The sequence below is a fragment of the Bos taurus genome, chromosome 9 (genome assembly GCF_002263795.3).
Source record: "Bos taurus isolate L1 Dominette 01449 registration number 42190680 breed Hereford chromosome 9, ARS-UCD2.0, whole genome shotgun sequence".
NCBI classification, from domain to species: Eukaryota; Metazoa; Chordata; class Mammalia; order Artiodactyla; family Bovidae; genus Bos; species Bos taurus.
In genome coordinates this window covers 64,793,487-64,808,525 of record NC_037336.1, presented here as the reverse complement: position 1 = coordinate 64,808,525, position 15,039 = coordinate 64,793,487, and the positions used below count along the sequence as shown (strand labels likewise).

General features: G+C 38.3%; 1 long non-coding RNA gene across 1 annotated transcript in view; it reads left to right on the top strand.

Annotated features, from left to right (window-relative positions):
* Positions 1 to 14,790, top strand: part of LOC132346117 (uncharacterized) — a 51,604-nt gene extending 36,814 nt beyond the window's left edge. Inside the window, exons 3-5 of the long non-coding RNA XR_009495833.1 lie at positions 9,106 to 9,323; positions 9,892 to 10,008; positions 14,359 to 14,790. This is a non-coding gene — a long non-coding RNA (uncharacterized lncRNA). The remainder of the gene's footprint in view (positions 1 to 9,105; positions 9,324 to 9,891; positions 10,009 to 14,358) is intronic.
* Positions 14,791 to 15,039: the final 249 nt, after the last annotated feature.

Genomic DNA, 15,039 nt, shown 5'->3' with positions numbered 1-15,039 from the left:
GCCATTTTTCTGCCTACTGAATCCCCAGTCAAAATTTATTATTATTAATGTCATTTCTTACTTATATTTACCAATATATTTTCCAGGTTCTTTGCTCACTGCTGCCTCTCCCTTTCTACATTTTTGGATTAAAATTATTTTCTTGAAAAAGAGTATATTTTATTGATTTTCTTAACAAAGACCTATAAATTATCTTTTTAATGTGTCTATATCTATTTTTGCCATATAAATGATGATTTACCAGGGTATGGAATTCTAAATTCTAAATTCTCTTATTTCTCCTCCACCTATCTGTTGTTGCTCATGAGAAGTCAGCTGTCAGTCTGATTGTATTGCCTTGCATGCAACTAATTTTTACCTCTGGTAGCTTTTAAGATTTTTTTCTGTGCTTCTCTCTAGTAACTTTTAAGATGTTTCTTTTTGTGTTGATTCCTCAAATTTATTCTCATAAGTTTAGTCTTGAATTTATTTGTATTTCTCCTACTCAAGACTCAGTATATGCCACCAAGTTAAAGACTTATGTCTTTCCTCAATTTTGTAAATGTCCACATTGTTGATGCTAAGAGCCCACTCATTAGAAAAGACCTTGATGCTGGGAATTATTGAAGGTAGGAGGAGAAGGGGACAAGGAAAGGAGGAGATGGGTGGAAGGCATCACTGACTCGATGAACGTGAGTTTGAGCAGGCTCCGGGAGATGGTGAAGGACAGGGAAGCCTGGCGTGCTGCAGTCATTGGGATCACAATGAGTCGGACACGACTGAGCAGACTGAACAATGAATAACAACTCTGTTTTATTACCCCAAATATTATCTCGCCCTATTTTTATGATTTTCTTCTTTCAGAAACCTTAATAGATGTATTACCTATTCTATCCTAAGTTTTTTTTAAATCTTCTCTTTCATTTTTTTTAAATCATTTTTCCTCTTTGCCTACATTCTGAGTAATTTTCTCTTGTCTGTTTTTCAGCTCATTAATTCTCTCTTTAGTTGTACATAATCTCTATTACCTTTATACTTTAATTCCTATTCTCTCTAATTCCAGTAAGTTTTTAATTTTAAATACTAAGGCCTGTTGTTCAGTTGCTCAGTCATGTCCAACTCTTTGCGACCCCATGGACTGCAGCCCGCCAGGCTTCCCTATCCTTTACCATCTCCTGGACCTTGCTCAAGCTCATGTCCATTGAGTCGGTGATGCCATCCAACCAGTATTTCTAAAGCTTATATTTTAGAAATACTTTTATTCATAGCATTTGTTCTTACCTTAGGGTTTCTATGTTTTCTTTTATATATATATATATATATATATATATATATTCTGAAGTCCTATTTACTCTTTAACCTTCATTAATCTTCTCTGTTTAAAGGACTCACTATCTTGTCATTTTTCTTCAAACTATACTTATCCAAGTGATGGAGCGCACTGAAAATTTACAGCCAATGCTCTCTAATCTCTAGTTTGCCAATGCGTATATCTCCTTCTAACCAGCTGAGGTGTACACTTATGGAGAGTCCATTGTGTTCATCCCTAAAACTGATCATTCATCAAGCACCCAGCATATGATATACTCTTTCACAATATTTTCCTCTAGACAATGCAGTTTGCAAACTATTTCTCACATATTTCTAAAGGAATTTACATAGCTTTCACCATGTGATTTTTATGATAAGTTCATAATTAGGCACTTTTACGTGTGGATGAAAATGCCACAGATTGTTTAGAATGAAATGTAGGAACTGTCCCAGCGCCAGTTAGAGGCCTGTTTGCCATTAGGTCTGTTTGATGTGCTTCCCTGCTCTGCTCCATGTTTCAGGATCGGGAGGTGGTGCAGCAGAGGTAGAATGTCGGGCCTTGCATGCTGTCATCCTAACCTACATATAAACTGGCTTTCAAAGGCGTTTGGCCAGTGGGAAGCATAGCCAGAGGCTGAAGAGAAAGAGCGAATTTAGGGGACTTCTGTTTTCTTTCTTTCCTCTGGTGATGACTTTGCAGTAGCTGTAACTCCAGCTCCTGACTTCTGCCATGGGCAACACTAGCATCCTTTCCTTCCTTTATGTCTTCAGCTGATGAGTGTAAATGGCTTTCTGCTATTGCTAAATTTTATCTTAGCAGCCTCTGTTTAAATTCCTAGAGGCCCCATCATCTGTGTAATCAATCCTACACTAAATCCGCTCTGTGGGAAATATTCCAAATTCTTTATATTCCTGATAAGTCTGCTACTGATACAAGGATTAAGTCACAGTGTCCAAATTCTAGAATTTAAACTTTTTGAAGCCTTTCCTGAAAAATTATTTAAATCCTACTGTATTTATGGGCTGTAAGGTGATATTTAGTTCAACACAATATTTTTGCTCTTAAAATATACTATTTGGGGTGATTTAGTCATTAATTCATAGAATTCTACAGACTACTGCTTGGATTTTAATTGAGATGGATAGACATTATGGTTGACTCTTGAACAATACCAGGGTTCAGGTCACTGATCCTGAGCAGTTGAAAATCCACATATAGCTGATCCTGGATATCCACAGGGGATTGATTCCAGGACCCTCAGTGGAAACCAAGATCCACAGTTCCAAAGTCAGCCCACTGTATCCCCAATTCTGCATCTGCAGAGTCAACAAACTGTCAGTGTGTATCACCGCTATTCACTAGAAAAGTCTCTGTGTACCTGGACCCTTGTAGTTGAAACCCATGTTGTTCAAAGGTCAACTGTAATTAGGTGGCATTGCTAGTCAGATAATTCCAAAACTTTTGAAATTAAGTAAAATGACACATATTTAACTACAGAGCTGACCACTGATCTGTGTGTATAGTAGATGTGAAAGTGTAATTACTGATTTCTTTTAGAATCAGTTGATATAAATGAACTGAATAAATCACAGTGCATTTTTGTGACTGCTGCTCAGTCACTTCAGTCGTATCCAACTCTTTGTGAGCCCAAGGACTGCAAAGAGTCAGACATAGACAAAGCCGCCTCTGTCCATGGGACAGCAAGAATACTGGGGTGGGTTGCCATGACCTCCTCCAGGGAATCTTCCTAACTCAAGGATCAAACCAGCATTTCCTGTGTCTCCTGCATTGCAGATAGATTCTTTACCACTGGGCTACTGGGAAGCCTATGTGCATTTTTACCCCTTCCTATATGCCAAATTGTATCACATTATAATTGACACTATTTCAAGCTCTATCAGATGTATATGACATAGGGAGGGTGGGAATGTAAAATTGAGTTCCACAGTTAATTTTAGTTTTTCTCTTTAAAAAAACTTGACAGAGTTTTTTTTAAACTTTAAAAAAATGTTTACCAGAGTTGCTAAGATAGAGAAATTGATGGTTTTAAGTTCTTTCTTTTTTCATGTTCTCTACAAGATCTGTGAAGGAGACATTAATGAAAACATGAAATCCTAAAGCCCTACCTCCAGAGAAGTGGAAAAGAGCAGGAAGGGAATGAACTGCAGGCTTTTGAATTATGATGCGTTGACTATAAACACTTGCCTAGACCTACTGAACTGCTCTGGGTTCTTCCCTTGACAGAAGCTTCAAGGCCAGCTGCTGATGGTTTGAGAATTTAATTTCTGTACTTAAGATTCGCCATCTCATGCAAAGAGTTGACTCATTGGAAAACACTCTGATGCTGGGAGGGATTGGGGGCAGGAGGAGAAGGGGACGACAGAGGATGAGATGGCTGGATGGCATCACTGACTCGAGGGATGTGAGTCTGAGTGAACTCCGGGAGTTGGTGATGGACAGGGAGGCCTGGCGTGCTGGAATTCATGGGGTCACAAAGAGTTGGACGTGACTGAACGACTGAACTGAACTGAATTGAAGATTTAAACACTGGGTTTTTTAATTTTCTGGGACAAAAAAGAAAATGCTCTCATATTCTTATACCCAAGAAACACAATAATGAAACAAGAAAAATGAATATCCAATGATATCTCAGCCATTCAAAATATTTCATTCTTTAAAATGGAACTATTTGATAAAAAAAAAAAAAGCAACTCTAATGATGTGCCGGTCACAAGGAAAATTATGATTATTCTTGGATGTCTCCCTAAATAATAGAATAATGAGGACACCTAACCTTTGACTCACTGAAGCAGAGACTATTCCCTATGGGAAAGCACATTTTAGAGCAATGAGATACTAAAACTGAGAAAGCAATTACCTTTGTTCTCCTGCCATCTAGAAATAGCTAGTTGGGCAGCTGCATGAAGTAGACTCTTGAGTACATGAAGAAGAGGACTAAGAGGAAAGCAATGTGATTTGGCAGCCTGGTATCTAAACCACAAAATTATGTCAGTATTGTTCATATAACTATATAATGAACCAAATCGATGGGTGATCTGAATTAATCAGAGCAGCATTTGCATGTCTGTAGACCTGAGCTCTCTGACACAACTTCCTTCCCATGTACCAGGTGGCCAGGTGTCTGTTTCACTCTGATGCATGGTAATGTAACCACAGGTAGTATCTTCCTTCCCAGAAGTGAGACTTAGCAATGCCTGGGTGAATAATCTCAGTAGGTCTTAAAACTCCTGTATGTGGCAGCACTCAGTCAATTTAATTGAGTATCATTTAGGTTTTTTTGTTTGGTCTGGTTTTGAGACTAAACACATCATGAAGAAAAGATGTGATGTAATGCTTATACTCCTTGGAGAAGAAACAGCAACCCACTCCAGTATTCTTGCCTGGGAAATCCCATGGACAGAGGAACTTGGCAGGTTACAGTCTATGAGGTCGCAAAAGAGTTGGATACAACTTAATTCCACCACTCTACTCATGACTCATGTTAAATTCCAGTATTATGTGCTGCCTTGACATCTGGGGCAATGAGGAGGCCTCCTCTGGCCTAACTGCAAAATCCCCTCCATATTCTATTCTGTGGGTCAGGTCCCCTAGCCAGTTGGCACTCTTTATCCAGGGAACCAGGCACAGTGCCTGCTTATTCCTGAATTGTCATTGTTGTTCAGTCACTCAGTCGTGTCTATTTGTGACCCCTAAACTGCAGCATGGCAGGCTTCCTTGTCCTTCACTATCTCCTGGAGTTTGCTCACTCATGTCCATTGAGTCGGTGATGCCACCCAACCATCTCATCTTCTGTCTCTGCCATCTCCTCCTGCCCTCAATCTTTCCCAGCATCACGATCTTTTCATGGGCTTCAGCTCCCTGCCAGTCTAAGAAATTATTCAGCCACATCAATTATATCCTCTTGTGGAAACCAGAGTGTACTTCATCACTGGATACATCTGCAGCCCCTGATTTATCACCCTGTTCCTGAGCACAACCCTCATGTGGTTCCCCATCCCTGCCATGGCATGTGGTGTCCCATTCTCTGGGTTGTGAGCATATGTGACTAAAAAACTGCCATTGATCTCATCTGTCTAGTGTCAGGTATTGTTGTTCAACCTTATAATCCTAGGGCAGTGATTCTTCAACACGATAAAGAGAAGGTGATTAAAAGAGAGTCAAAGTTAATAGTTCTTCTGAGCTGATGAAAACATGTCAGTGTTGAGAGTATTTTCTAGACATGAGACTAAGTTTTTATCTGATCGGATAAAGAACTTGCTTTCATAATTTTCTGAGGATCTGTCTTCATAGTTTATGATAATTACTAACACTACTGCTGCTACTATCACTACTATTACTACTAATAGTTTTTATTTATTATATGTCATACATGCATAATTCTATTTAATCCTTACTCTCATTTTAAAGCTAAAGAAACTGAGCTAGAAAGAGTTAAAATAATTTGCACATGGTCATAGGGTTAGTAACTGGCAGTTTCAGGTGTAAACCTAACTGGTTGCTTAGTTTGCTTGTCTTCTATCGTCAGAGCTTCTGTGCTTAACCACAAGATTCTACCACCATCATCATTTACTATAATCATTATACTTCTTAGAGCCTCCAAATCATAATTAGAACTCACAAAAATTTGCTTGAAAACCAGTGGTAAATGGCAAACCACTTTAATTCAATTGAATTAATGAAAACGTAGGACTTCCCAGGTGGCGCTAGTGGTAAAGAGCCTGCCTGCAAAAGCAGGAGACTTAAGAGACATGGGTTTAATCCCTGGGTCAGGAAGATCCCTTAAAAGAGGGCACGGCAACCCACTCCAGTATTCTCGCCTGGAGAATCCCATAGATAGTGGAGCCTGGCGGGCTATCGTCCATAGGGTCTCAAAGAGTTGGACGCCACTTAAGCAAGTAGGCACAATGAATGAAAACTTAAATTGTGACAAAATAATGGATACAATGTATGGTTGTTAAATTTAATTAATGATTTCTTATTATGCACTTATGTCTAGAGTTAGAAAGACATTCTACCAAGTCAAATAAAACTCCCAAGCGGAATCAATAAATAGATGTAAAGTGAAAGACTGTATGAAAGAATGAAACTAGCATTCTTGTTAAATAATGTACAAATTACTATCTAAATGACCAAAAGTGCTCTAAAATTTATAGAGAAAATACTGGCACATAAGAATATAAAAATACAAAAAAAAAGATAAAAGGAAAACAGTGTCATATTTAGTCACTAACATATTTCTAAGATGATTCTAATTTTAAAACATTTTCTCTAGAGACTCTTGAATTCCCCATCCCAGGGTTTTATTTAGAATTTGAACTTTGTAAGAAAGAGAATTTTTTTCAGAGTCAGCAATTTAGAAAACAAAATAAATGTTACTGCTTAGATGACCTGGCTTACTTCACATGAAACAAGGCAAATGGAGAGTGAAAACTTCTGTTTCTTCACTTTTATGGATAGAAGATGCACCATGGAAAAGTTTGCCAGTTATATTTTTGGTCCTACACACACTTCATGGCCATGACCACTTTTCCAACATTTTCTGAATTGGATCTACTTGGTCCTCTTTGATATATAGTCTATAGTATCTTATTTACCTCTTTAAGAGAAAAATATTGCTACATTTTGCCATATATTCATGAATAACTAAAATAAAGTGGATGTGTGTTTGCCTGCTTGCTGTTGGGTGACTGGCTCCATAGCCTTCTTGACTAGATGGCTTCCATACTACTAACACTGTTGCTCTTCAAAGTAGAGAGTCTCTTCATGTGTGAACAGGTCATGCACCTGAGGCAATACTTGTGTGCAGAAGTGATTTTCAAGATATGTAACAAGTTTTCAACCAGGGCAACACAGGCACCACTGAACAGAAAGGACAATGGAGTAAAGGCCGGAGCCATTGGCTTTTTTTTGGCTAGCTTATGGGGACATTCAATGGGTCTGAAGGGCAAAGATAGAGTTACTCATGGAAGGCTTGGTGCAGTGAATATTTTCTGTTGGACAGATTTATTTCAATATTTTAGCAGGAAATGTTGTTATACTTGTATATTCTTAGTGAATATCATTCCTAAATGTGTGTCCATTTATAATATATACATGCATATATATTACATACATATATATTATAATGCATGTATTTACAGAAGGGTTGAAGGGGCTTTTTAAGTATCTGGAATTTTTTTTTTACATTTATAAAGCAAAAGCCTCCTATATCTTAATTAGTTGTACACCAGAACTCTTTAGTGAGACACTGATAGATGAGTACTGATGAGGAAATTTATCCAAGATGGTTTTAAAAGTTAATAGAAAGAAAATTTTAAATGTTTTGATGTGGCTGCTTTTGGGGGAGACCTTTTTGGGATAAGAAAAGGGAATTAGAAAAAAAATTGCTGATGTTCTTTTCATCTTCATCATAATTAATTCTACCTGTGCATCATTTTGGGTCCAGTTTCCTATACATATTTGTAATGTGGGTTTCATTTCCATAAAATGGGAACATAATAAATATAAGGTTTACTAACGATTGTTTTATGTGGTTGCCAATCTGCCAAGTCGCATTCTTAATTATTGCCAGGAAACTAGGCATTTTTCAAACATATGTTTTCGATTTAAGACTAATATGTCATGTCAGCCCTCTCTACTGGACTGATGGGAGCCCAGTGGGACTTCAGAGTGTCTGCTTTGGTGGGTGACTTTTGGGGGTTAGATAAAAGCCCTAATAGGAGGAGATAAAGCAAAGCATCAAAAGTTTCTGAAAGCAGATTCTACAAAGAAATACATCAAAGAGTTATGCTTTCATTATAAGCTGATATTTTACTAGACAAGGATAGAGATCGATCTTCCTCTGGAAGCCATGGAGTAAAGGAAACCAGACCCTAAGCTACATTAATGAACCTAATTGCAAGGCTCTTGTCTTCTTTGAACAGCCTAACCAGGAGTTTTGCCTCAAATTAATAAAAATAAAAAAAAAGTATATGTGGCTTTTTCATTAGCCTGTGCAAACCTGGTATGTTCCATCAAAGAATTCATTCCATGACTTGGAAAAAAGGAAACTGGAAATCAAAAAGATCTGGTCCAAATGAACTATATTTCTGAATGTTCCCCTCAAAAATGTTTTTCAGGTCCATGGAAATACCTTTCGGTGGTTTGAGTTTGCTCATCCAGCACATACTTTGGTTATGACCCACAGTTCCCTGATCTTGGCCAGAGAGCTCAGATACCTGTTAAGTACACATGCAAGCATGAAAAAATTTATCATTGGCATGAAACTATATCTTGTTGTTCTGAATTGTTTCTTTTAGAAAAAAAAAATATTTTAGTGTGGAATACCTCAATTCTGCCTTTGGATGTTCAGAGTACTGTTCCTATAGGACTTTGAAAAGATAGCAATTTTTCTCCAATTCTCTCAGCCAGTTGGATAGTTTTCTATTAGACTTATTGTAAGTCTTTTGAGTATTTTTTAAGATGAGAATTATAATTAATTCATAGAAGACTGAATGCAGATATTTTATTTGAATATTTTATTAAATGGGAATTATTTGAACACCATTCTAGCATAGTCTTCATGTGACAAGGTGACTTCTTTTTAAAATTTTATTTAATTTTGGCTGTGCTGAGTCTTCACTGCTGCACTCGAGCTTTCTCTAGTTGCAGTGAGAAAGATAGCTGCTTCTGTTGCAGAGCAACAGCTCTATAGTGCGAGGGCTTCAGTAGTCGTGGCACATGGGTTTAGTTGCTTCTCTTCATGAGGGATCTTTCCAGACCAGGGATTGAATCCATGTATCCTCCATTGACAGGCAAATTCTTAACCACTGGACCATCAGGGAAGTCTGCAAGATGTCTTCTATAATGACAAGATCAAATGCAAAAGTGAACGCTGGACATTTGCTGGGCAACAGTTTCTATTCATAACATTTTTTGTCTTCTTGAGAAATGGAGAACGATACATGCAGAGTTTGCTTTTTCCCACCAAACACATCAAATGATTGACTCTGCAGCCAACACTTTAGAAATGGTATGTAAACACATAAATACATAAAGATGACTTAGTATTTAAAATAGAAGGAAACATCAGTGGTTATAGATGACCAAGCATATTTGGAAGAGAAAAATTGTAGAATAACCTTAAGGCTCAAGACTAAGTAAAAGCCTTGGAATTCAGTATTGTCATTATTTATTGTGTATATATTATAGTATATTGAATATACTATTGTCGGTGTATTGAGCTGAAAACTAGGACTCATCAGTCTGGTGAATCACACTTACATCTGATGCTTAACTTTAATAAACTACATGAGACCATTTAATAAACAGTATGTGAGATGACCGATAATGATTTATGTAAGATATTGTGCTTCACTCCTTTAGCAATAAGGATTGAGCTGAGAAATGTCAGTGGAAAATTAACATTTTATTTCAAATTTCTTAACAATTAGGACATTAGAAGAAGAAAAAGAATGACTAGGAAAATATTTATTGATAAAACTAAGGAATTTAAAAAACCATCAATTAACACTAACCAGTATGATTTTTTTTGTCATCCTCCTCCTCTTCCTCCTTCTCCTTCTTGTCCTTCACTTTAGAATTCTGGGGCCATCAATAGAATGAGTTTAGAAAATAAATCTCCGCAAGTGAAAATATTTACAAATAAAACCTAGCCTATCTTCCAACCAGCCTGAGGGATTTGGCAAAACTCTGGGGTAAGTGTAATTTTCTTCAGTGTCATGCAAACACAAGCAGAGGAGGGAAACTAACTTCTCCCTTAATGCATTGTTTCAGATCTTACCTTATGAAGTATTTCCCACGTACGTTTTTGTTAATAGTGTCAACTATTGGTGGATTCGTTTGTTTCCTTAGCAATAAGGCTTTCCTTTAGCAAGTGTGAGTACCTCTCAAATAATATAATATTTAGAATCGTCACAATCCCAAATAGATAGAACACAGGCCCTGTGGGTTTGAATCTGAGTTTGAATCTGTTAAGAGCCTCAGCAGTTTTCCTAGTCTTTCTTATCCTTTGTTTCTTGATAAGTAAAAAAATATATTGTGTATGGCAGTACTTCCCTAGAAGTGCCACAAGGAGCAAACGGGATCGTGCAAGTCGAGTGGATGCATAGCGCCCGGCCCTTGGGCAGCCTACAGTGAATGGCAGGGATGATTCCAATAGCTGTGGATCCTTGCTTTGCCAACTACTGCTTCTGCACAAGGCACAGCTCCATGGTGTTGGTGCCCAGCAATCTTGTTAGAAGAGTATTCTCCACCCAAAAGAAAATTGCCAGGGATGACACAGATCTTCTCTTACTGGATATATGTCTCCCTCAGGGTTTATGAACTTATATCCAGCATGGATTGTGGGTATGAGCTAAAGTATTTTATGATAAAATATTCAGAATAAAAAATTCCTTCAACCCACAGTAATCTAGAGATAGCAAACACTTTAAGGGGAACTTGGCTGAATTTCAGGGTTTGGGGTGCTGAATTTTAAATTCTTCTTGTCCAAGGACTACAAGCAGTTGAGGCCAGGATTGATCATCTGGATTGCATCATCGACATTTGTTTGTATTTGTGAATTTTGTATTACTATGCACTCTTTTCATCATCATTGAATAGGAATTCCACTGAAATTTAAATTATAGCAGCAACGATAAACTGTGTCCTAGAATTTACATTAAATTCAGTTTTTTTAGCTATATAAAACTTATTCATTGTGTTATTCATTCAGTCATTAGGTTCTACCCAGATAATTCTGTTCTTTTACCTGGAATAATGTTTATCTCTGCCAGTCAAACTCTTACCAAGCCCTCAGGGCTCTTTCCTCCCAGAAGTCTATAATAAGCTCTCCTAGCAGGGGCAATATATCCTCTCCTATGAGAAACTTCATAGAATTCAGGTGTTATGTGTTACCCACTGCCTTGGATAGAAGTTTTATATACAGTGCATGTTTAACGTCTGTCCATGAAGACATGTTGCTTGAAGACAAGAACCTATTATCTTTATACTTTCCACAGTACAATACCTTGTATATATTTGCTTCTCAATAAATGTTCATGTGCTTCTGTGTCTGCCAAAAGGTTAATAGCTATTGACATCAAAATGATTTTCTTGTTTGTTTGAAAAAAACTGTATTATTTCTGTCACATTCTGAAAGTAAAGAAAGAAAAAGATTCTCCGACTAATGGAGAAATTGTAGATAGTTTTTTTTCCAAGGGAAGGGAGAACAGAGGTGAAAAATATTGTTCAGCTCTTCCTCTTCTTCTGCCATTAAAAGTGTTTGGACTCAACTGTGATATGTCTTTAACATGTCCCAGCACATCAGAGAATCCCTGGATAGAAATGTGCCATGAAATACAGACAGAAAGGATATTTCTTCTTTCCCTCTACTTTTGATAAAAATTGATAACTTTTAACATAACATAGTCATTGTTTGGATTCATTTTCCAGGTCTTTTCCCCCAGCCAAAAGGTGGTATAGAATGCAGATCCATGGGTGAATGGGTACACAAATTTTTTAAGTAACAACAACAAAAAAGTAAAGATGTTGATTGAAAGGGGATTTTGAAGATCGAAAAACAAGCAAACCGAAACCACTACCCAACTCTAAGGCTCGTAGTTGTCACCTTGAAGTCTGCTTTCCGAGCTCAACACCAGCAAAATGACTCCTGAAGAGCAGCGAGAGGAAATAGCAACTGCTTCGTACTGTCACCACCTGAGATGGGTCAAAAAAGGGTACCCTCTCCTGAGTCTCCCCCAGATGTGTGTATGTGAGAAGAAAACAGAGCCGCTTGCAATCAATTACAGCATGAAATTCAAAGTTGGCAATAAGAAATTTGATTGAGACAGAAAATATCTGTAGTAAAGGAAGTCTAGGAATCCTGTCTCCAAAATTCAACTAAATGCCATCGAAACAATGAACAGGATTGAAATTGAACACTCAGCTCCCAGGATATGCTTAGGACAATCATCTAAGATACAGAAAAAACATTGTGTCTATCAGGAAAGTGAAACATTGGACTACACTCTTAAAGAGGAATATGGCACTAGCATCCCTGAAAATCAAAGAGAATAAACCAGCGTCTGTGTGCATAGCCTGGCAGCTGTTCACCCTCACAGGTCCATGGATGATGGCACAACTCATTCCTAAGCCAGGCTTAGTCAGAAGAGAGGAAAGACCCTCCAAAGGATATATTGACTCTACTTCCCTGAAAATGAAGGAAAGTATATCCTTAAAGAGAATACATCTCCATAGAATATAAAAACTAATTTGATACTCCTTTTAAAGATTTTTTTTTGATGTGAACTATTTTTAAATTTTGTAATAAATTGAATTTGTTACAACATTGCCTCTGTTTTATGCTTTGGTGTTTTGGCCTAGAGGCATCTTAGCTCCCCAAAAAGAAATGGAACCCCCACCTTCTGCATTGGAAGGTGAAGTCTTAACCACTGGCTGCTGCTGCTGTTAAGTTGCTTCAGTCGTGTCTGACTCTGTGCGACCCCAGAGACAGCAGCCCACCAGGCTCCCCTGTCCCTGGGATTCTCCAGGCAAGAATACTGGAGTGGGCTGCCATTTCCTCCTCCAATGCATGAAAGTGAAAAATCAAAGTGAAGTCGCTCAGTCATGTCCAACTCATAGTGACCCCATGGACTGTAGCCTACCAGGTTTCTCCATCCGTGGGATTTTCCAGGCAAGAGTACTGGAGTAGGGTGCCATTGCCTTCTCTGTTAACCAGTGGACCACCATTAAAAAAAATGAACTAAACACAGATCAAATGGAAGGCAGGGGCATTGTGCATCAAGAAAGGATAACTCTTAAGGAAGGATGGTTCTTACAATACTGATGGAAATCTATTAAAATGGAGAGGAACTAAAGTAAATAATCATCTTTTTTTCTTTTTGTAACTTATGTTACTCATTAAGATCAAATAGTGCCAACTTATGCTGAGAAATAGTTTATTTGGAGTATAAATGAATGCGTCAATGGATATATTACCTCATTTCATTCACACAGCAGCCCTGACAGTTAGCAATTATTGTCCCAATTATATGAGTAAGAAAACAGACTTATAAAGGTTAGATAAGGAGCCCAAGGACACACAGCGAATAAGGAGTCGAGCCACATTTCCACCCCAGATCTTCTGATTGAAGCTGAACTTTTTGTTCAACAGGAAAATCATTGCTTCCCTTTTAAAAAATAAATCATCATTGTTGGCAACATTGTGCTATGGGTGGACAGATGATTCAAAGACTTGTCCAAAGGAGTTCTGGATCTACCTTGAGACCTTTAGAATCAATCACCAGAATGGAAACAATTTAACTACAGTCTGGGCAATTACCCCATTATATCCAACAAACTGGGGAGAATGAGCCTTCAACTTGACTCACAGGATTTAACTGTTGTTTTAGGACAGGCCTGAAAGGAAAAGAGGTTTTGTCAATTGTGTTTTAACAGAGTGACTAAGTTGTGGGCATTTCCAAAGAGATCGTTTATTTATTTATTTTTTCTTCAGAGTTTGGTTTTACTAGCTTTGGAGACAGTGACTCAGACATTCTCCTTCCTGCTCTGCTCTCTAATTAGCAAGTTTGAGAGACCTCACCTTCAGAAAGGGAGGGGAAATAGCCCTGATTTTGTGCAAAACCTCACTCACACCGTTTGCCTAGACAGACTTCTAGAAATGTTATCAAGCCGTTAAAGGAAGTTGGTGAAAGAAGAAAGTACATGACCTGTTACAACCAGCTTCCTGAGAAGCACCAGCCGGGCCCTCTGACACTATCTTTCAAAGGCTCTTAGTGTTTTCAGACACACATTTAATCAAACACCTATTTACTCCATGACCCTCTGGAGTACCAGTCAAGTGCTGGTAGGTTGTAAGATACACAGTTTTTATCACTGCTATTCTAAGGTGAAGAGAACCATAACCAGAGCTTGTGATGGGGTAGAAGACAGGAGAGGAAAAGGTGAAAGCAATTTTTCCAAATTGGCCTAAAGCAAGAGTTGGGCTATGCAATTTCTCTTTTAGTCTGAAAACATTATATTAAAAAAAAAAATCTGTTTTATAGGTTTTTGGAAGAAACTACCTCAACACTGCGTCTCAGGAGCAGGAGCACATCCCTGTTCCCGGGACTTCAGGCAGGCGGGGACATGGCAGGGGTGCAACCGAGTGCCGCTGGGGAGCCAGGGCGGTCTGTGGACCCACTGTGATAGTCAGCCCCAAGAGAGATGGATTGTCAAGGTATTGAGGCTTCATCATCACCCAGGCGTTTTCAACAGAGTAAAATTCCTGATTACAGAGGAATGTGACAAGGTTTGTCTTACACAGTTATCGAAAACTTCCAACATTTTAAGAGACTAAGCGCTGAATGTTACCCACTGGCAGAGTGTGGGATGATGGTACTAATGAGTAACCGCTCTTTAGAGCAATAACTAAGGTGCTGTATGGAAATACCAGAACAGGGCACACAAAGGATCCGCCCATTAACCAGACAGCTCCAGCAGACATGGTTTCTGTTTTACTTTCTTTCTTGGCTTTAAGGGTTTTGGGGGAAAAAAAATTAGTCGCAAAAATATTAAAAATCAGGAAAAATTATGCAAAAATGCAGATATCTGGTTCCTCTTTTAAAACAGATCTAGCAACATGGGGAGGGCCACATCTCAGCATGATGTCAGCAAACACCAGAAGCTGAGAATCTGTTGACCCTTAGCCGGGCGTGGGAGCCCTTAACCCGCCTCACTGTTCCCAC